The sequence below is a fragment of the Myxine glutinosa genome, chromosome 11 (genome assembly GCF_964187855.1).
Source record: "Myxine glutinosa chromosome 11, kmMyxGlut1.1, whole genome shotgun sequence".
Taxonomy (NCBI): Eukaryota; Metazoa; Chordata; class Myxini; order Myxiniformes; family Myxinidae; genus Myxine; species Myxine glutinosa.
In genome coordinates, this window is record NC_136271.1 from 72,837,710 (window position 1) to 72,858,928 (window position 21,219).

The following is a 21,219-nucleotide window of genomic DNA, read 5'->3' on the forward strand; positions in this document are numbered from 1 at the left end:
TCCCCCGTCGCACAGCGGAGCGAAAGGGGGACAATGGTTTTCCCCTCAGTCCGTGTGTCCGTCCGTCCTTCCGTCCGTCCGTGCGTGCGGGCCTGCGTGCGTGCGTGCGGGCGTGCGTGTGTGCATGCGTAAGCAAAGGACCGCATTCGAATTTGGTGTGTGGATGCAACCCACGTCAAAATCCAAGATGGCCGCCGCCATGTATGTCTGATGCCATGTATGTCTGAACCTTGTGAGCTGAATATCTTGAAAAATAAGCGAAGTACCAACTTCTAATCTGGTGTGTGGGTGTATCTAGGCATAAGGAAGAACGCTATTGAAAATTGGGTCGCCACGTCAAAATCCAAGATGGCCACCGCCATGTATGTCTGAACCTTGAGATGAATATCTTGAAAAATAAGCGAAGTACCAACTTCTAATTTGGTGTGTGGGTGTATCTCGGCATAAGAAAGAACGCTATTGAAAATTGGGTCGCCACGTCAAAATCCAAGATGGCCGCCACCATATATATGTCTGAACCTTGTGAGCGAAATATCTTGAAAAATAAGCGAAGTACCAACTTCTAATCTGGTGTTTGGGTGTATCTAGGCACAAGGAAGAACGCTATTGAAAATTGGGTCGCCACGTCAAAATCCAAGATGGCCGCCACCATATATATGTCTGAACCTTGTGAGCGAAATATCTTGAAAAATAAGCGAAGTACCAACTTCTAATCTGGTGTGTGGGTGTATCTAGGCATACGGAAGAACGCTATTGAAAATTGGGTTGCCACGTCAAAATCCAAGATGGCCGCCTAGCGTCTTCCACTTTGTCAATTCGCATCACTTCACCAACGGGGGACCTAGGCGTAATGCTTGTTGCATTCATTTGGGTTAGGAACAACTCGATGTCAAATGCGGCTCGCACAGCTGGCTTGGCTGCCGCTGCCACGTGCGAGGCGCCGCCATTTTCTTCCCCTGCTGCTGCCCCCTCTTTGGCTTCCTCCACTACCAACTCCTCCTGTTGGTCCTGGGTCTTTAGTTCCTCTTCTACTACCACCACCGGCATTTGACCGCCTTGGCCAGCCATCGTATGAATATAAATTTGGTTTTTTAAACTAAATTTTGTCCACTCGTAATTTTTGAGTGCGTGAAGCGCACTCTAGGTCCAATTATCCCACTCCTAGACACCAATTTGTTGCGGATCTCTCGAAGCCCGTCGACGTACAGAGGGGGGGGGGGGGGTTAAACCCCTTTTCCCCCTCGGGTCTTTGAGTCCACGAGGCCGAGCCGCCACTCCCGTTGCGAGTGTGCGGAAGGGTATCGGGTCGATTCCACACGTACCTTCGGTACCCACGCCACCACGAAAACGGGGACTGGACCTCGCACAAGCCACGCTAATCGAATACGCCCGAGCGGTTTGCGTATCGCGTGACTCGTGCCGTTACTTTTATTGAACCCAATTCGAGCTGTTTTATTCGTGCGATGCTAAGCCAGTAGTGAAATGACGGGAATGGTCAAATGGAGGAAAGAACAGGTTTATTTACACTATACAAGGCGAAGAGACACAGAGCAGGCTTAATCAATCTTAACTTCTCCCCCAGACACGGGCCCACTCACTCATGCAGGGAAAAGGAGGAAGGACAGTTCGCACTCCAAACGTGCCTGGGCGCCGGTCGCTCCCGGACAGCTCGCCGGGCGTGGCCCTCCGATGTTCACGGCACGTGTGCTGGGAGCGCAGGCAAGGAGATCGTGCGTCTGTGGCCCGGAATTGATCCTCTCCACCAATACGACTAACACAGCCGCAGAGCGCAGGGCACAGGGAGAGTTCGTGTACAGAGGGGAGGCTTATAACAAGCAAGGGACTTCACTCGTGCTGCGACAATGTCTCTTTCTCACTGCTCAATCACCATGAACCAACTACGAACCAACTCTCTCCCGGGGCGACTGACGCGGGGGGCTTGAGGCAGGGTTTTATATAGCCCCTCCCCGGTCCTACCCGAATGTTCCAAGCCCCCCCCTCTCGCTGCCGTTGTGAGCCACTCCCCTTGAGCTCCGATTGGCTGCTCGCTGCTTACCGGCCACTCCCTGCAGCTCCTCCCTTCGGCCTTGCCAGACTTGTTCCAGGCCTAGCACGTGGCATTCCAGTCCAAAAGAACATCCAACTCACTGGCCTGCTCAACGCAAACTAACACAGGAAAGGAGACAACGCTTGCATTTACTAAGAAATAACTGAACTAAAGCGAGGCTACATGTTGTGGTGCGACTACCTACGAAGGGGGGTCATCCTTTATTTGCAAAACCGCAACAATATATATAAGATGCAGCAAAGCTGCCCCAAACCATATATGTATGTATATGTGTGAAGAATCAGCTCTTCGTTTGCAAAAGAAGTCCACAATAGCCTGGAATGGCGCAGCTTTATTAAAAACCAACTTATACAGATCCGGAGGAGGCCAAGACATCTATAGCAAGAGCCAGTCTCATGCCACGTCAAGCCTTCCTGCCAACGCATTGATTCTCATTTACTTATATACGAATACGATTATCAGAAAATCTCCGAGAGAACGAAGCGACTGGCGAGAGTCCCTCCCACCGTTATCATTCGGGGGAGTCAGCCTTTCCTTATCATTTGGACCAATTGTTTCTCTGGGCTCCGAGAAAACAGAAATATAACTCACAAAGAGGAGAGTGTATGCTTAGCCAAACAAACCCATATATTTTATGGGTTTGTGTACATGAGTAATCCAAAGCATGTTTATACAGAGTCATGCGTTGCTGAGATTAAAACAAAATATATATGGTTAACGATCATGTCATTCTACTAGCATTACGCAAAAACAAGCGCATGTGGGCGTGGTTTTACGACCAGCCTCGAAAAAAGCACACGTATACAATTTGTTCAGCATGACCTCAGCGAGCCTTTTCTCATCCAAAACTAAAACGAAGCAAAAACCCTTTATTAACTTTATGAAATAGCATTTTTAAACATCATATAAATCATAACACATTAGCACCCAACGTCTATAACTGAACTTTAGGCAATAACAAATCTACTACTTGACATTCCTTCCTCTTGTCTCGTCGAGACAAAGTATCTTAAGAGACAACGTGCCACATCGGGCTTTATTGAAAAATAATTGTGTAATGCGGGTATCTCCCAAGGGCATATCGTGCGCCCAAAGCGCCTCGCCCGTGCATTTGGCGAACGTGTCGTGTGGTGCGTGCTCGGAGCCTGAGGGCTCAGAACATGAAAGTTCATTAACGTTTCGGATCCACAACGAAGACGTCTGGTCCAGATGAGGTTCTGCTCCGCCAGAGGGTGCATCACTTCCCCTGCGGAACTGGCTCCCCCCACCCTTTGCAGACGCAGTCCTTGCAGATCTTCGAAGTTAATCAACGGTCATGCCCATGAGGTCCCTCACGTGTTGCTGTTCTGGGGAATACAAAATGTCGTCAGTATCTTGTGTCTCAATTTCCTGGTCAGGGTACAGAGCGTAAAAATCCGAATCCGAATCACTTGAAGCAAAGAGATCCGCAACATGTGGATCAAAGAGATCCGAAACATTTGAAGAAAAGAGAGGGACTTCCTTTATGTCAAAGTCTCCCATGGGCGCCTGGTCGGCTTGCGGGTCTAGGATATCCACGTCGGGTCCCTCGACCGCCAGACCCAGCGTCGCAATCAGATCCATAGTTGGGTCAGAAGGGGGCGTGCAGCTGTCAGCTTGTAATGCATAAGAGGCGTTAGCCAGTACACGCAAGGGGTTTATAGCACAAGTATCACAGTCATCACATACACCGTTACAGGCAGCAGCCAGTTCCCACATGGGATCCACACAAGTATCACAGTCATTACAAAATTCAATGCAATTTTCTGGAGCGCCGGTCACGTCTGCCTTGTTGAAGGACCCGTTCAGGTCGACGGCCTCTGTGGTCAGAACCATAGTCGTTGTCGGCGGCTTCTTCAATTTCCATCCTGTAAAATACTTTCTCATACAGAGGAGGACTAGAGATTTCATTAGTGCCCCCCAAATTACTACCCCGATTATCACAGCCAGTGCGGTCAATAACCACTTCACTATGGTGCCCGTCCATCCCTGGAACCAGTCAGTGAGCCAGCTAAATGTATAAGAATTTTCGCGCGCGATCCGATCGATCCAATAGTATGTCATGAGCCGTAGCGGTGTCGTTTGCCACCTTTTCTAGGGCCAAAGCCAATTTATCTATCCGGAAACTATCCATGACTGTGCCCGCTCCTGGGAAGAAGAAACCAAACACCTTTTCCCATAGGCTCCCGTGTAGTTTAGTGGTTCCATCTTCGTTCATGACTGACCTCTTATAACGCCTGTCCAAGGACTTTGGGTCTAGCTCATCCAGTATCTCAACGTCAGGAAGGACTGAACCCAGATAACATGTGCCCCCCCAATTATTTGGTAAATAGGGGTAAGCCTTGTTGCCGCATATAAACATTGTCCCATGGGGTGGGACCAGGTGGGTGGATAAGCACTGGAGTCCCTTTACCACCCCATTAATCCTACTAACCCCCCTAGAGAATGTTATAGCCGTTATGTTGTGGTTGTGTTTATCTTGCAGTACTATTCGTAATGTAATCCCCGAGCTCCCTTGTCCCAGCTTCCCGGGGAGAGTGTAGGCGCATTCTGATTCTCCCATACGCAAGTGGCCGGAACCCTGGAGGCAGACCTTCCCTTTCTGTGGTTTGACCCAGACGGGGGCAGGCCTCTCGGCCACATGGGCAATCATTGACGGGCGATAATTAAATTGTCGATTGCAACTCTTGCCGTTGTCAACCCCTTCTCTTTCCAGCGTGGTGACTAAACATGGGGAATCGATAGGTTGTGAGCAGAGGTCATTGAGGGACAGAGGTAGCACTATCATGTGTATTCCTGTGGTGCCTGCTTGGGGAAAGCGCATGCACGACCAGCAGTGTGTCCTATTTTGAATTGTTGCCACTTCCCTGGCCACTTTCCAATATGTGTTTTCACCCTTCTTTGGGGCCTTATTCTGGGGTTGTGGCGTGAGTATGTATTCGATGCATGGTATGTAGTTCTTTTCGCCACCGGCCGCGCCAGGGGTCCAGACGCTGCACCGGACCTGCATAGTCATGCCTTTCTCTAGGCGCGTGCGTGTTTGTAGCTTAAAATCAGGGGTTCCCCATTTGTATCCTGGTTGGGCCAAGGTCTTAATGCTAGCTTGCCCGTCTTCCCGGAACTCTCGTTGCTTTTGTAGTACCATGCCAACGCGTCCAGGCCCTGCCGACAGTGCTAGCCAATTTATGTTCACCCAATTTGTGTGCAGGGCTTTCTGTTCGAAACATGGTAGTGATACTCTTTGTCCCCATGTTACGGTGAGGTGTCGGGTTTCGTTTTCGCATCTATTGGAATCGGAGTTTCCCCTAGCTGCTGTCGCTATCAATAGTATTGTACCTATGATTAGGCCCATCCTTACTGTGTTCTGGGGGTGTGGTGTCTGGTGCTTGTATGGCCAACTTACAGTGCGTGGCGTGGATCCACGAAGTCTTGCCCTCGCAAAAGACTGCCGTTGGTGTAGTCAGCAACACCTGGACTGGTCCCTTCCACCTTGGTTCCAAGGCGTTCTTGCAGGTGAAGTGCTCCACGAACACCTGGTCTTTTTCCTCTGGTGGAACACCTGGTCCACAAGTCTCCTGGGAGCGCCTGGTCTACAGGTCTCCAATTTCCTAATCCACTTTTTTCAAGTGGATCCAATTTTATCCAATATTCAATTTTTTTAAATTCAATCCCATTTAATCCAGTCCAATTCAAATTAAATTCAATCCTTCTCTCAGCATCCCATTACCTGTTTCCAACATCAATAAAAATAAAATTATAAAATTAATAAAAAATCAATCATCTCAACTCTCAAATCGAATCAAAAAATAAAAATAAACGAAAATTACTTCAGCGAGAGTTTCAACTAGAATTAACACAAACAAACCACCATTAACCTCCATTAACACAAACAAACCACCATTAACCTCCATTAACCTCCCCCTATTATTTATTTATTTTCACGAATAAACAAATAATAGAAATAACCTGGTCTACTTCCAATTTCAATTCTGGTCAGTTCTGGTGTCTGGTCACACACAATGTTTTCCTCACCCACTGTGATTCGCTCACAATAGATTCTCACTGTTATGTCTGAAATTAAGCTACCCTACTGGGTATTCGTGAAGGGGGTCCATCTTTCCCAACCCCTTCCTTCACACCAGCCACTTCACGTTGTCCACCATACTCACTGAATTGTCATCAATTCTGAAATTCGTCTCATGAAAACACATCCCAGAGTCTAGTGTAACAGCCAGACAAACACATAGACATGCTGAAGACCCCAGGGTACCCATCAAACTAGCTTGTCCCCAGATCAACAACACAGCGAAACATGTAATTTTACTAAAATAATCACTTACTCATAACTAGCTGGATAACTAGCATAACTAGCTCAACACCTGGAACTCATAACTAATACTCATACCACTAATTACTCATAATAACTCATAATTACTTCTGTAATTACTCATGCCAATACTTACTCAAAATAATGTAATATCCCAATCTTCACCCCTTATGCAAATCGAAGCACCCCGGACAACCCACAACCAATATCAACCACTGTAGCCGCCTTCCCCTCCAGGCAGCCACACACAGCCACATATATCTCCATCCACGTCACACAAGACAACAGCCAACCAGTGTGTCCACCACACAGAAACCTTTGGCAATGCAACAACCGAACTCCCAGACAACCAACAACAAAACCCAATCCATCTCCATGGCTCATCAAGCAGTTCCAACTTAATCCAGCTTCACATACCGATTTCCCCAAAAACTCGTGAAACTTCACCCCCATTCTGGAAAAACCCTGGACTAAACCCTGACACCCTAAATAACTTCAGACCCATCTCCAATCTACCCTTTCTGTCAAAAGTTTTGGAACGTGCTGTGGCCACTCAACTCAAACATCACCACTCTGCCAATAACCTGTATGAAACATCCCAATCCGGATTCTGCTCCAGCCACAGTACTGAAACTGCTCTCCTCAAAATCACCAGCGACCTTCTCTCTCCTCTGACGCCGGCAACCTCAACATTTTCATCCTCCTCACCTCGACGCCTCCTTTGACATCATCAATCACACCATCCTCCTCACCCTGTTTAGACCAGCTTGTGCCTATTAAACCCAAATCAGTTCACTCCCAAGCTTCACATGGACCACCTACTACTCTCAAATTATCCACTCTGGCTCCGGAATCCCAAAAGCACTCTTCTCTACAATAAACAAACTAAATAAACAAACTTTACAACGTGAACAAACTCCTCAGCGCCCTGGATACCGCCACCTGTCACTCAGAGTAGACAACAGCATCTCCTTTCTGGCTTTCAGCATCTCCTTTCTCCTTTCTGGCATCCAAATGAAATTCTGGCTTCAAATCAACTTCCTCGAACTTAACTATGATAAATCTAAATTAATCTTCGTTTGCCCACAACCACTCATAACTTTGCCCCCCAAAAAACAAGTCACATTCTTTGTATATTGCCAACATTGTTCATCGTTTAAGTATCATCCAGAACTAAATTTTTATAAACCATCAACTTGTAGATGCATTTATTTATATCCCATTAACCCAAGAACTCTCAATTGCTTGGTTATATTTTAGTAATGTCATATATCCATATTTCTTTTCCAAATTGTTCCTGATATACACATTAATCCCATCTGTCTTTGTTTCCAGATCAACTCAAATCAGGAAATCAACACAAATCCTTATTACCTCCAATCAATTCAAAATTAAATCAACAATTCAAAACCAGATCGGATCAGCGATCAGAAATCACTTTTCCAATCAACACATTCCAAGCAACAATTCATTCAAAGACCAAGCTTAAAAACACAACTCTCATCTTACTGTGACAAGTAAGCAACCAACCTACTTCACACTAAACAAATAACTTTTCATCACCCCTTTCTTCTCCACCGCCTCTTACACTTAATCAGATCATAATTACTCACTCATACACTGTTGCCCATCACCCAGTTGCCCCAGACCCAAACACAGGTTTGAAATCCCAGTAGGTTGTTCTTCAATCCCAACCATCATGTGATCCCAACATCTCTCCATTTATTTCGTTCCTCATGGGGTTGGTGTTTTATGGCCTTTACCTCTTACCCAATCACACTGCACATTATTCCCCGTCCTTGAGGGATAATTTTACATCCAGATGGGCACAGCATCCCATTTTTGGCGACCCAGCCCTAAAACAAGCCCCTGGACTCCTTGCAGGCTGGACCAAAACCCCCGGACGAAGTTGCATCCCCAAACCCGTCCATATAAACTCCATTGTTGTCCTGTTCATCTCTCTGTGTTACATTTACATTTTGTGACTCACAGCTCCTGCCTCCATGGAACAATGACGCCTGAGCACTCAATTAGCCCTCCCAGTACCAAAGACTTACAATCAGACCGACAGACAGACAAATAACAGAGGCATGTCGCCAGCCCCAGCACAGGACATCCCCTTTCCGGGCATCGAAATGCCAATTTCTATCCGGAGCCTCGCAACGCCAAAATCCATGCATGCGTGCTCCATCATGCAACCCGATCTGTACTCGGTGCGCCCGGCGCCCCCTATAATCAGTGAGTTATAATAACCACAATATCTCTGGCACCCAACTCGTGATACCACAATTTAATCCACGTTACTTGCATCTCTTCATCCTCACAAATGTCCTCCATTTAACGTGACTCAAATCCATCTCAAATCCCCACAGCTCGATCGAACACGTCACTGTATTCGACCCGGTTAAATTAAATTCCAAGCGTACTGTACCTAACGCTTCCGGTCGGCACCGGAAGTCTGTTTATTTCTTGAGACCCCTGAATCGGGACATCAACGACAATTACAACGACAAACAGGACTCGATATTCTCTGTTCATTAATTACGTACATGATTTTGGTTTTACCCACAATATATGTCCCGATATTCTCTCCAGATTTAGGTTCTATATCCTGTCGTTAAAGCAACACCCTGTAGACTGACTCCGCCTGTCGTTCTTCCAAGGTTAGTGAATTACCTCTGACCTTTCCCTTGCATATCTCGAACAAAGGTCAACTAAACTTTAAAAGGTCAAACTTCGAATTGGTCAACACAAATGCATCGATGCATCTTCCAGCCGCCACTCCGCACTGTACCTTACTGTATGAACAAGACTTCCTGTTGGAACTTGGCTCCGGAAATTAATTACTCTGTCTTGAAATCGTTTATTTTAGCCATCTTAAATAAATCCATCCATCTATCCATCTTATAAATCCATCTTAAATAAAAATCCATCTTATAAGTAACGTATTCGTCCTGTGACATTGCCTGGCATATATGTCGCAGCCGGCCACTATTCCGACATGGCTCGTCTGACATGAACGTCCGACATCCAGCAAAGTCGAAATGACCCACAATGCATTTGAGCACACATCCTCCTCTGAGAGTGGGCGAGTTATCGCCAGCACTCTGAGCAAATCTCATACAGCACACCCGTGACTCGCGGCTCGCTCGGCTCCTGCCCCGTGACATCGCCAGAATTCTCGGATAGACGCTAAAATTCACAACACACATGACAAAAATCCGATTTAAATTCAGAGATCGCCGATCGACCTGGCACAACCATCTCAACGCGACGACGCCACGCCGCCCCCCGTCTTGGCGCGCACCCTCGTGCCTCCACACGAATCCCAACACTCCCTGCACGCCGCTCTATCTATCGCAAAAAAAACAGGATCTCCGACGCTTGACCTCTCTGACCCAAAATGCACTATATGACACCAATTCCAAAGGTGAGCTGCCTCAGCGATACATCCCACACATACAATACACAATATCTGCCATTGAATGAACTCTTCAATTCAAGTAAAACACACATATTGATTCGAATTCTGCAACCATCTCCAAGAAACCGCTTCATATCAACAGTAGGTCGACAAGGGCACTCCGGGTGCTTTCCTGACCCGATTTATATCAATTCGCTTCCCAAACAACTCCCAAACAGATGAAAATCCGGACTCAGTTCAGGACCTCGCCTGTTCTCTCGGATAGACGTTAAAATGGACATTCCCGGCCTGAATTTCCCGCACGTCGAGCAGACCACTTACAAAGCTTCACACCGAAACCCTCTGCTTTGCATATGTCATACAGACAAACACATTGGCCAGACACACACGTCAATTAATATCCCAATATACATTCATTCCTCATTCATATCCTCATTCATATTACGTCTCTCATTCAAGGAAAAGGATTTTTTTTTGGGACTGGTTGGACGGGGGGTGGGTTGAGGTGAAAAAAAAAAGGGAAGGCAGGGCGGGGTGTTGGGGTGTTGCCTAGAGCCCTGGGACTGAGCTCAGGTCTTGGGGGGGGGTGGGGGGTGTTGCCTAGAGCCCCGGGACTGAGCTCAGGTCTTGGGGGGGTGGGGGGTCTTGGTCTGGTATCTGGTCCAGCGGCATCACTCGCTGTTTTACTTGTTTAACTACCTCCTTAATTGTTTTGTCCTGAACTTTGCTTCCTGAACTTGCTTCCTTTGGCTCTGAAGCTTCAAATTCCTACAATGCAGCTCCTGCTTCAATTTTCAATATTTCAAAACCTAACCTGTCCTTCTCACCCTGTGGCCACCTGGCCCATTTCCTGTGAGCTTATTTATTTTCTCTTGTCCACCAGATCCTGGCCTGCTTTATCTGGACCTCTTGTCTAGAACTTAGTCTAGAGCTTCCTGGCTTGACCTCGTAGTTGTCACTACCTTCTTGTCAAACCTACCTGGTATCTACGCATTTCACCCTTCCTGGCCATGTCCCTTTGGCCGTCTAAGTTTAGCCACAGCCCTTCGTTCCCTGGCATGCAATGGCATACCCCATCTTGTCTCTGGGCTGTTCCTTCCTGGAAAAATCTTGGCCACCTGGTTTCAACCTATATGGCTGTCCGACCTCATTTTCCCCTCCTGGTGCTAACTGTAACTTTAAGCTTACTGTTAAGTCCTTACTTGTTTATCCTTACTTGTTTATCCTGGCTTTAACAAAGCTACGTCATTCTGAGGCCTAAATGAGCCTTTACTTACAATTTCTGTTCGAGTGCAGACAGCGCGGAAGACAAGGAGACTGAACCCGCTCGAAGGAGGAAGGTACGAATTTGGAATAATAGCCCTCTGATATAAAACAACTCCCACCTTTAATCAAATCAGCGTGCCGGCGCCGGCCTCAGGTCAGCCTTCCTCCTGTCCCTCGGGCTCCGTTTCCCGTCCTCCGCGTCTGTTGACACCCCACTCCTGGTACCATCTGTGAAGAATCAGCTCTTCGTTTGCAAAAGAAGTCCACAATAGCCTGGAATGGCGCAGCTTTATTAAAAACCAACTTATACAGATCCGGAGGAGGCCAAGACATCTATAGCAAGAGCCAGTCTCATGCCACGTCAAGCCTTCCTGCCAACGCATTGATTCTCATTTACTTATATACGAATACGATTATCAGAAAATCTCCGAGAGAACGAAGCGACTGGCGAGAGTCCCTCCCACCGTTATCATTCGGGGGAGTCAGCCTTTCCTTATCATTTGGACCAATTGTTTCTCTGGGCTCCGAGAAAACAGAAATATAACTCACAAAGAGGAGAGTGTATGCTTAGCCAAACAAACCCATATATTTTATGGGTTTGTGTACATGAGTAATCCAAAGCATGTTTATACAGAGTCATGCGTTGCTGAGATTAAAACAAAATATATATGGTTAACGATCATGTCATTCTACTAGCATTACGCAAAAACAAGCGCATGTGGGCGTGGTTTTACGACCAGCCTCGAAAAAAGCACACGTATACAATTTGTTCAGCATGACCTCAGCGAGCCTTTTCTCATCCAAAACTAAAACGAAGCAAAAACCCTTTATTAACTTTATGAAATAGCATTTTTAAACATCATATAAATCATAACACATTAGCACCCAACGTCTATAACTGAACTTTAGGCAATAACAAATCTACTACTTGACATATGTATGTATATATATGTATATGTATGTATATATATATATATATATATATATATATATATGTATATGTATATGTATGTATATATATGTATATGTATGTATATATATATATACACAGTCATGTGAAAAAGTAAGTACACCCCATGTAAAGTTTTGACTTTTTCAACATATACTCAGAGGCAAAAGTTATTGTGACATGGAATTTTTTCATTGGTAATCTTGTGAATGAATTTTTGGATTTGAACCAGAGAAAGAGTGTGTTAAAATGGTCGAAGAAACGCAACCAAGCAGTTGTTGTTCGAATTGCATGAAATTTGCAAGAAGCATGACATATTCAAGAAAAATGGCCAGCAATGTTCACTTTAAAAGGCCAGACAACCAGACGCTTATCATTTCAGTCTTAAGAAGTGCAGAAGTCAGAAAAACACCTATTCATCGTTTTGGAATAAGTTCGACATGCCACGCCTCGGGGAAAATGACAGATGGAGAGCTATAGGTATGCTTCAGTCTGGTACCTCGCAGCGTGATGTTGCTCGTCGATTCAACGTCCATAGAAACACCATTTGGCACAGCTTCACCGAGCTGACGGTAGGACACGTGTCTACAGGTGCACAGGTGAACGTTACATCAGGCCATGTGTTCTGGAAGGGGATCGTTTTGGAGGTGGGGGCGTTATGATCTGGGGTGGGATAACAGCTGCAGCAAGAACGCCAATGATTGTGATTGAGGGGAACTTGAATGCTGTGAGGTACCGAGACGAGATTTTGCAAATGGCCGCTTTACCGTTTTTGCAACAGAACGGCCCTAGAGTGACGTTTCAACACGATAATGCCAGACCACACGTTGCTCGAGTTGTACAGCAGTATCTTAATCAGAACAATGTTAATGTGTTACCCTGGCCTGCAAGATCCCCTGATTTGTCACCCATTGAACACGTCTGGGATGAAATGGAGCGACGTTTATGACGTCATCCGAATCCTCCAAAAACGCTGCAGGAACTCCACCAAATCCTTCCTCGGATATGGAATGATCTTCCCAAGGACTTTCATCGACGTTTAGTGGCCTCAATGAGGCGAAGGTGTCAGGCCTGCATCAATGCACAAGGTGGACACACTCGCTACTGACTGTGTGAACTTGCTTGTGAACCCCCTCTTGTGTTGTGGCTCATTTGCATATGCCAGGTGCGCTGTTCTTATGGACTGTTGATCGTTACCATACCTTGAAACATTTGTCTTTCCATGTAATAACATTTCATTCGCGGCAGTAAAAGTTTAACACTGATTCTGTTTGTTGTTTGTGTGTCACAATAACTTTTGCCTTTGAGTATATTTCAACATACAGTTATTTGATCTTCATTTCAACAATATTGATAGATAAAGGTGATATAATATAACAAATATCATCAAACATTTACATTTTGTAGTCCATTGTATTTTTTAAATAAACATAAATGCAAATTTCGCATGTGGAAAAAGTAAGTACACCCCTGGCTCTTATAGGTGGTTTTGCCCCCTTTGGCAGAAACAACCTGATGTAGGCGTTTCTTATAACTTTCTACCAGTCTCTGACATCGACTGGGAGACATTTTTGCCCACTCCTCCATGCAGAATTATTTCAGCTGTGCGATGTTTGAGGGGTTTCTTGCATGCACAGCTCGTTTCAAATCCCCCCCACAACATCTCGATGGGATTTAGATCCGGGCTTTGACTTGGCCATTCCAGAACCCTCCATTTCTTTCTTTTCAGCCATTCCTTGGTGGATTTACTGGTATGTTTAGGGTCATTGTCATGTTGCAAGGTCTACCTTCGGTTGAGCTTCAACTTTCTGACAGATGGCCTCTCATTATCCTCAAGCACCTTCTGGTACAATGAAGAATTCATAGTGGATTATATGATGGTGAGCTGCCCAGGCCCTGATGCAGCAAAGCTGCCCCAAACCATAAAATTTCCACCACCATGCTTTACAGTTGGTATCAGGTTCTTGTCGTCAAATGCTGTCTTTGGTTTTCACCAAACATGTCTTCTGGTACTGTGGCCAAATAGCTCTACCTTTGACTGATCTGTCCAGATCACATTGTTCCAGAAGTGCTGGTCTTTGCCTAGGTGTTCACTGGCAAACTTTAGTCTTGCCCTGATGTTCTTTCTAGACAGCAAAGGTTTCCTCCTGGCACACCTCCCATGTAGATCAAATTTGTGCAGCCTCTTTCTAATGGTAGACTCATGCACTTTGACATCAACAGTGGCAAGAGCTACCTGTAGGTCCCGTGATGACATTCTGGGGTTCTTAGAGACTTCTTTCAGCATCTTGCGGTCTGCTCTCGGGCTGAAATTTCTGGGGCTGCCTGGCCTGAACAAGTTGGCAGTTGTTTGGAATCTTTTTAAATCCCTTCCCAGACTCGTAGGCATCTATGACCTTCTTTCTGAAGGCCTCAGAGAGCTCTTTTGATCGAGGCATGGTGACGCCGCACACTTCAACAACAAAGAGCAAACCAAACTAAATATCTGAGGTTTAAATAAGACAGGTTCCTCCAAGATCCTCTCTGACGATGTTCTAATAATTTGCACCTGAGCTGGTGCACCTGATTCTAATTTTAGGTATTTGAAGTGGTGATAAATGTAGGGGTGTACTTACTTTTTCCACATGCGAAATTTGCATTTATGTTCATATAAATTATGCAATGGACTACAAAATGTAAATGTTTCATGATATTTGTTATATTATATCACCTTTATCTATCAATATTGTTGAAATGAAGATCAAATAGCTATATGTTGAAATATGTTGAAAAAGTCCAAACTTTACATGGGGTGTACTTACTTTTTCACGTGACTGTACCTGCGCACCCTCCGCCACTGAAGTCGCCACCGAGCTTGCCTAGCTCCTTCAACTACCCTAACTCGAGGAAGGCCCTCCTGGCTCTCTCACCTCTCTGATGCCCTCTCTGGCATTGGGCTACCCGGGTCCTCTCTTAGGATCCTCGGGCCCCACTGAACTCTACACTGAACGCTACCTGGCTCCCAGAGCCTACCTGCGACCTCACCTGGCCGACAGACTACCAGTGGTGGAGTGCCCATTTAACCATACTCACTAATTAAGCCCACACGCCCAGCCATTCCACTTACTCATGCACCCCTCAAAGCTACAACTTGCTACTCCCTGCACCACAGATGTCAATTTCCAAACAATTTACCTACTCCCTCTACCTAACTTTAAACTACCCTCCCTGGGTATTCGTGAAGGAGTCCATCCTCCCCCATCCACTCCTTCGCACCATGCACTCCACACCACTCAATCCACACTACTCACTCCACACACCATTTAATTCCCACACACCAAGTATTCTCTCCATTTATCCACTTGCACCCCATGCAAGTCAATCCACTCAACACCATTACACATGTCCTCAATACACCACTCATACACTTTCTCCGGTCATCCCAGACCATTGCCTCATTTCACCAAGTTCAACGATAACCAGATTTTCACACACACAACCATTCTCAACCAATGCCTCATTTCACCAAGCCCAAGAGGCACCCACAATTACACACACACAGCATCATCTAACTAACTACTTCCCTCTAATACAAACGTATACTGTACGTCCGAGCCGGCATCGTCATGTTTCGCCGTTGCCACGTTACGTTGGTTGTTTTACACAGTAAAGGAATAATCGCAAAAATACCAGCGAAAGGCAAAGCAAGCATGCGACCGCAGCACAGGACAAAATGCATATGGCGTCGCCTTTGTTTTGAATGAGAACCAGCAGCTACGCGTACGTATACTGTACGTACATTTATATATTTTTTTAATGTGCTTTTTATTGTATTTTAAATTGCTTCGATCGTTAAAACATCAACGTTAAAACAACGATCAACGATCGTTAAAATGTTAAAACAGCCAATTGTTTAAATTGTTGAATATTTTTCACGTCCGTAGGAGTGACGTAAAGTCGCACATAATGACGTTCGCTGAACTGAATATTACTCTAGAAGAGTGGCGTAAAGTCGGATTTGACGTAGTTCGAAATGGCGTAAAACGGGGTATGACTGTATATATATAGTCTAATGCTGTCTGTCTGTTTGTCCCACCCTGAAACACGGAAAACGCTCGTTGGAGAGAAAAACAAATTAAGTAAAAGTTGCTTCAAATTAATCCACACCTACAATTTTTTCAATCAGACAAAATATCGAACCAGGTTGTGTATAGGCAACAGACCGCTGCCTCAATTGCTCTGAAAAAAAAAAATTACTGTCAAGAAATATATAACCTCCCATTTTTGAGCTCTTTCAACCAGCGCAAAAATAAACGGCTTCCTTTTTTTTGCTTTTTTTTTTTTACATCATATTTTTACCATGGACTTCTGCTAATACAGTACAGTATACAAAGAATGATCAAAGGTAAATTAAAGCAGAAGCCGTTTGAGTTAGTATCGGAATTCAAACCAGAGGCCAATGACAATTGAGCAGGAGAGGGCGATTCCATTTGGAAAAACTACAATGGCAAAGTCTAGGATGATTTGTACAAGTTTAGTAGCGTGGATTGGTCGTAAATAGGCCACATTTTCCCGTGAGCAAAATAACGATGACAATATATTTCTGCATGCTTTCCATGAGCCCACCGTGTGGGCTTCATGGAGGGTGTTCCTACTTTAGCGTACTGTTTCCCACAACTCTACACCTCTTCTCGTGTTTTTTTAATGGGGTTCTCAGTCATTTCTATTGTGCTGTAAGAGAGTCGATCAAAATAAATGTCAGCCCGAGAACAATCTTACAGGTGTTACATCATCTCCCAAAAATTGCTGATCCTTCCAATTGTAATCTTGATCGGAGGACTTTTTGTTGTTTTTATGGGGCAATTTTATCAATCGAATTTCAATTATTTTTATGCCTCCACCCCCGAAGGTGTCTGTAGGCATTATGTTTTCGGGTTGTCTGTCCGTCCGTCCGTCCGTCCGCACGGGCTAAATCTCTTTTTTCTCAGCAACCACGTGGCTCATTGAGAAAAAAATTTCAGTGTGGGAGTGACACCTATGCAGAATGTTTTTGTGATAATTGTGATGCTCTAGGTCACGTGGTATGGTAGCCATCTTGGATTAAACGAAAAAAACAATTATTTCCAGAAAATCGCTGAATAGAAAAATTTTAAACTTGGCACATTGTTAGGTACTCCCAATGGGGAACTAAAGTATGATATTGATGACATAGGTGAAGTGGTATACCAGCAAAAAGGTTTTAATCAAATTCCTTATCCTAAAAATCGGAAATTCCATGCACATGATCTATGACCGATTTGCATTGAAATATTAAATTTATGACATCATAGGTCAAATGGTTTGGCAGCCATATTGGATTTAACCTAAAACTTTAAAAAAAAACATCTTCTCCAAAAACAACAAATCGATTGACTCAAAACTTTACATGTGTCATTGACTAGGCATGGTGATTAAAAGTTCATCAGGAAAATATCATTGGTCACATGGTTTGGCAGCCATATTGAATTGAAGGAAAATATAAAATAATTATATCTCTTAAACCGCTTACCCTATCGATGCTAAATTTTACAAATATCATCTAACACCATTGTTGCATGTTGTTTGAAATTGATGATGTCGTATGTCACGTGGTTTGGCAACAATCTTGAATAGAAAAACGAACCTTATCCAATCAACACGAACCTTATCAACACGAAAACGAACCTTATCCTTATCCAAAAGAAATTCAATATCTTATACGTCTCCCTCACTACATGGTCTAAATTCACATTCATTCCATCCCTCCTCCATCATCCTGAACCGGATTGCTAACTTGAAAATCACAACAAACCCAATTTGTTATCAATGTTCGTCTTTCATTAATCATCCACTTTCTAAACTCCCCTCTTGCCCCTCCCATCCAAATCCCCCCCCTTGCACCTACACTCCGAAACTTCCCCCTTGCCCCTCCACTCTTAAACTCCCCCCTTGCCCCTCCACTCCTGAACTCCCCCCTTGCCCTTCCCCTCCTAAACTTCCCCTTTGCCCCTCCCCTCCTAATCCCCCCCTTGCCCCTCCACTCCTGATCTCCCCCCTTTCCCCTTCCCTCCAAAACTCCCCCCTTGCCCCTCCCCTCCTAAACTCCCCCCTCACTCCTGCCCTTCAAAACTCCCCCCCAATCCCTCCCATTCAATTCTCCCCACATACCATTCCTCTCCAATTCTCTCTCCTCCCCCCTCCTCCTCCAAGCTGCCTCCTCCCCACTTCGTCTCCCTTCTATCTCATACCTCCACCCCCCCAAACCTTCTACTTTCCTCTGCCCCCCCTCAAACAACCCCTCACTGTGCCGCATCCCTTCACCAGCAAACCTTTCATCCTCCTCATCCTTCCCTTTCTTGGAACTCTTCTGCAACATCTGAAACACTATCAACTGCTCTCCCTACCTCCCCCTCTCATCCTTCATCTTACCCTACTCCTCCCCTCCCCTGTCCTGTACCCGATGCTCCCCCTCTCTCTTCATTAACGGTATGGACCTCAAACATCCGGGGCCTTCGCTCAAACCTGACTGATCTCTCCATACAGGTTGCTTCTGACAATCCAGACTTGATCTGCTTAACAGAGACTTTCCTCCTTCAAGATGTCTCTGATTCCTTAATATCTCTTCCTGGTTACTCCCTCCTCCGGTATGATAGACCTGAGCCTCGGCCTGGTGGTGGGGTGGCTATCTTTGTCAAAAACTCTCTTCCTCACTCTCCTTGCACTGCTCTCTTTCCTCCTCACCCGCAGGAGTACCTCTGGTTACGGCTTCCTCTCCGCTCCCACCTTTTGTTCATATGTGTTCTGTACCGTCCCCCAAACAGTGATGACTCCATCTACATTTCAATGTCTGACAACATGGACCAACTTCTATCCACTCATCCCAACTCTCTCTTCCTCATATGTGGTGACTTCAACTGTCATCATGCCACCTGGTTGGGTGTGGGTTCCTCTCTCACTAGTCATGGCACCTCAGCAAAGGACTTCTGTGACTCACTGGGATTGACACAATCTGTCAATTTCCCGACCCGGATCTCAGCCAATGGAGTATCTTCTCTTCTAGACTTGGTTATGACAAACTTCCCTGCTAATGTCTGCTGCTCTTCTTCTGCTCCAATCGGTTCTTCTGATCATGTGCTTGTCAAAGTGGACATCTCTCTGGCCATTCTCAGAGAGCCTCCTCAGCGTCGACGAGTCTGGCATTTCACTCAGGCCGACTGGGACGGTCTTCAAGCAGCCATCAATCGTCTGGATTGGTCTCCCATCTCCACTGCCTCTGACATCAATTCTTCCTGGGAATTCTTCCAAAGCAAACTGATCTCTCTCATGCACAGATTTATCCCATCTCGCCTTCAATTGTCTTACCCTTTCTCCCGTCCATGGTACACTGAATCTTGTGGTGAGGCAGTTGCCCTGAAACAACTTGCCTTTGCCTCTTGGAAGGCTAATCCAACTGAAGGAAATCTCAGTTCCTTCCACCAAGCTCGGAACAAGTGTGTGTCTACCCTCAGGAGTGCCAGGAAGCACTATCTCTCCTCACTCAAGAATGAACTCTCAAACCTGTCTCCTTCCTCCAAATCCTGGTGGCGTCTGGTCAAATCCGTTTCTGGTGTTTGTTCCCCCTCCATCCCCTCCCTTACCTCAAATGGCCACACAGTTGACATCGCACGTGACAAAGCCGAATGCCTCAACTCTGTGTTCGCCTCGAAATCCTTAGTCCCAAACCCATCTCTCTCTGTTCCCACCTTTCCCAGTCGAACCCAACTGCTCCTGGACTCTGTGTCCTTCTCTCCTGACAAGGTGGAGGAGTTTTTGTCAAACCTCGACTCTGATTCTGCAACTGGACCAGACGGCATCAGCCCACGGGTCTTAAAATCCTGCTCTGCCGCTCTATCTCACCCTCTCTCTGTTCTTTTCACCCTATCTTTTGCTCAAGGTCATCTGCCAGCATCCTGGAAATCAGCTAACATTACCGCTTTACACAAAAAAGGTGCAAAAACAGATCCTTGCAACTACAGACCAATCAGCCTGCTCCCAATTATCAGCAAAGTCATGGAATCCATCATTGCTTCGGATATGAAATCTTTCCTCTTCTCCAATGGCTTGATCTCTGATCATCAATTTGGTTTCAGACCAGGTCACTCTACTCTGGACATGCTGCTTCTGCTGTCTCAACAATGGATGGAGGTCCTCAATGCCAAACAGGAAATCAGAGCTGTCTCCCTTGACATATCAAGGGCCTTTGATACGGTCTGGCACCCAGCTCTGCTCACCAAACTCTCCTCCTATGGTATCCATGGAAATCTCCATGCATGGCTTGCGGACTTCCTCTCTGGTCGTAGTCAACGTGTGGCCCTGAATGGATTTCTCTCATCTCCCCTTCCTGTTCAGGCTGGAGTTCCCCAAGTAAGTGTGCTGGGCCCTGTGCTTTTTCTGGTCTTTATCAATGATCTCTCTGACTCTCTGGAAAATCCTCTCTATCTCTTTGCTGATGACTCCACTCTCTGCCGCTCCATTCCTCTTCCCTCAGATCGGCAGTCTGCAGCCTCCTCACTCTCTGAAGACCTGGACAAAATCACAGACTGGTCAAACAAGTGGAACATGTCTTTCAATCCTGCCAAATCTCACTCTCTTACTATGTCTCTCCGAAAAGATCGACTGGACAACCCTCCCATCTACTTTCTCAACAATCCTCTCCAAGAAGTTCTGTCACTCAAGCTTTTGGGTCTCACTATCTGCCATGATCTTTCTTGGGAAAACCACATTTCCAAGCTGGCCTCCAAAGCCAGTCGCCGACTGGGCATCCTCCGTCGTGCGAAGTCCTTCCTCGGCACACCTGAGCTCCTCACCACTTACAAGGCTTTCATCCGCAGCTCAATGGAATACTGTTCTCCCCTATGGGCTGGTGCTCCTGCCTCACACCTGGCTCGGCTTCACGCTGTTGAATCCAAAGCTTTCAAAATCATTGGAATCTCCCGCGATGAAGCTATCTCTGAGGGCCTTTCACTCACTCACCGCAGGCAGGTAGGTGGTCTTTCTGTCTTCTACCGACTCCTCTCCGGCCTTGCTCCCCCAGCTCTCTCTGTGCTCTGTCCCCCAAATATTCCTACAGGTCGCACAAGATCTGCCAGCAACCCTCTGATGGTTAAACTGCCGAAATCTCGGCTCTCTGC

At 45.9% G+C, this 21,219-nt stretch overlaps 1 protein-coding gene across 2 annotated transcripts in view; it reads left to right on the top strand.

Annotated features, from left to right (window-relative positions):
• The window catches only part of KPTN (kaptin, actin binding protein), a 50,040-nt gene that overhangs the window by 5,738 nt on the left and 23,083 nt on the right, over positions 1 to 21,219 (top strand). The window lies entirely within an intron of this gene.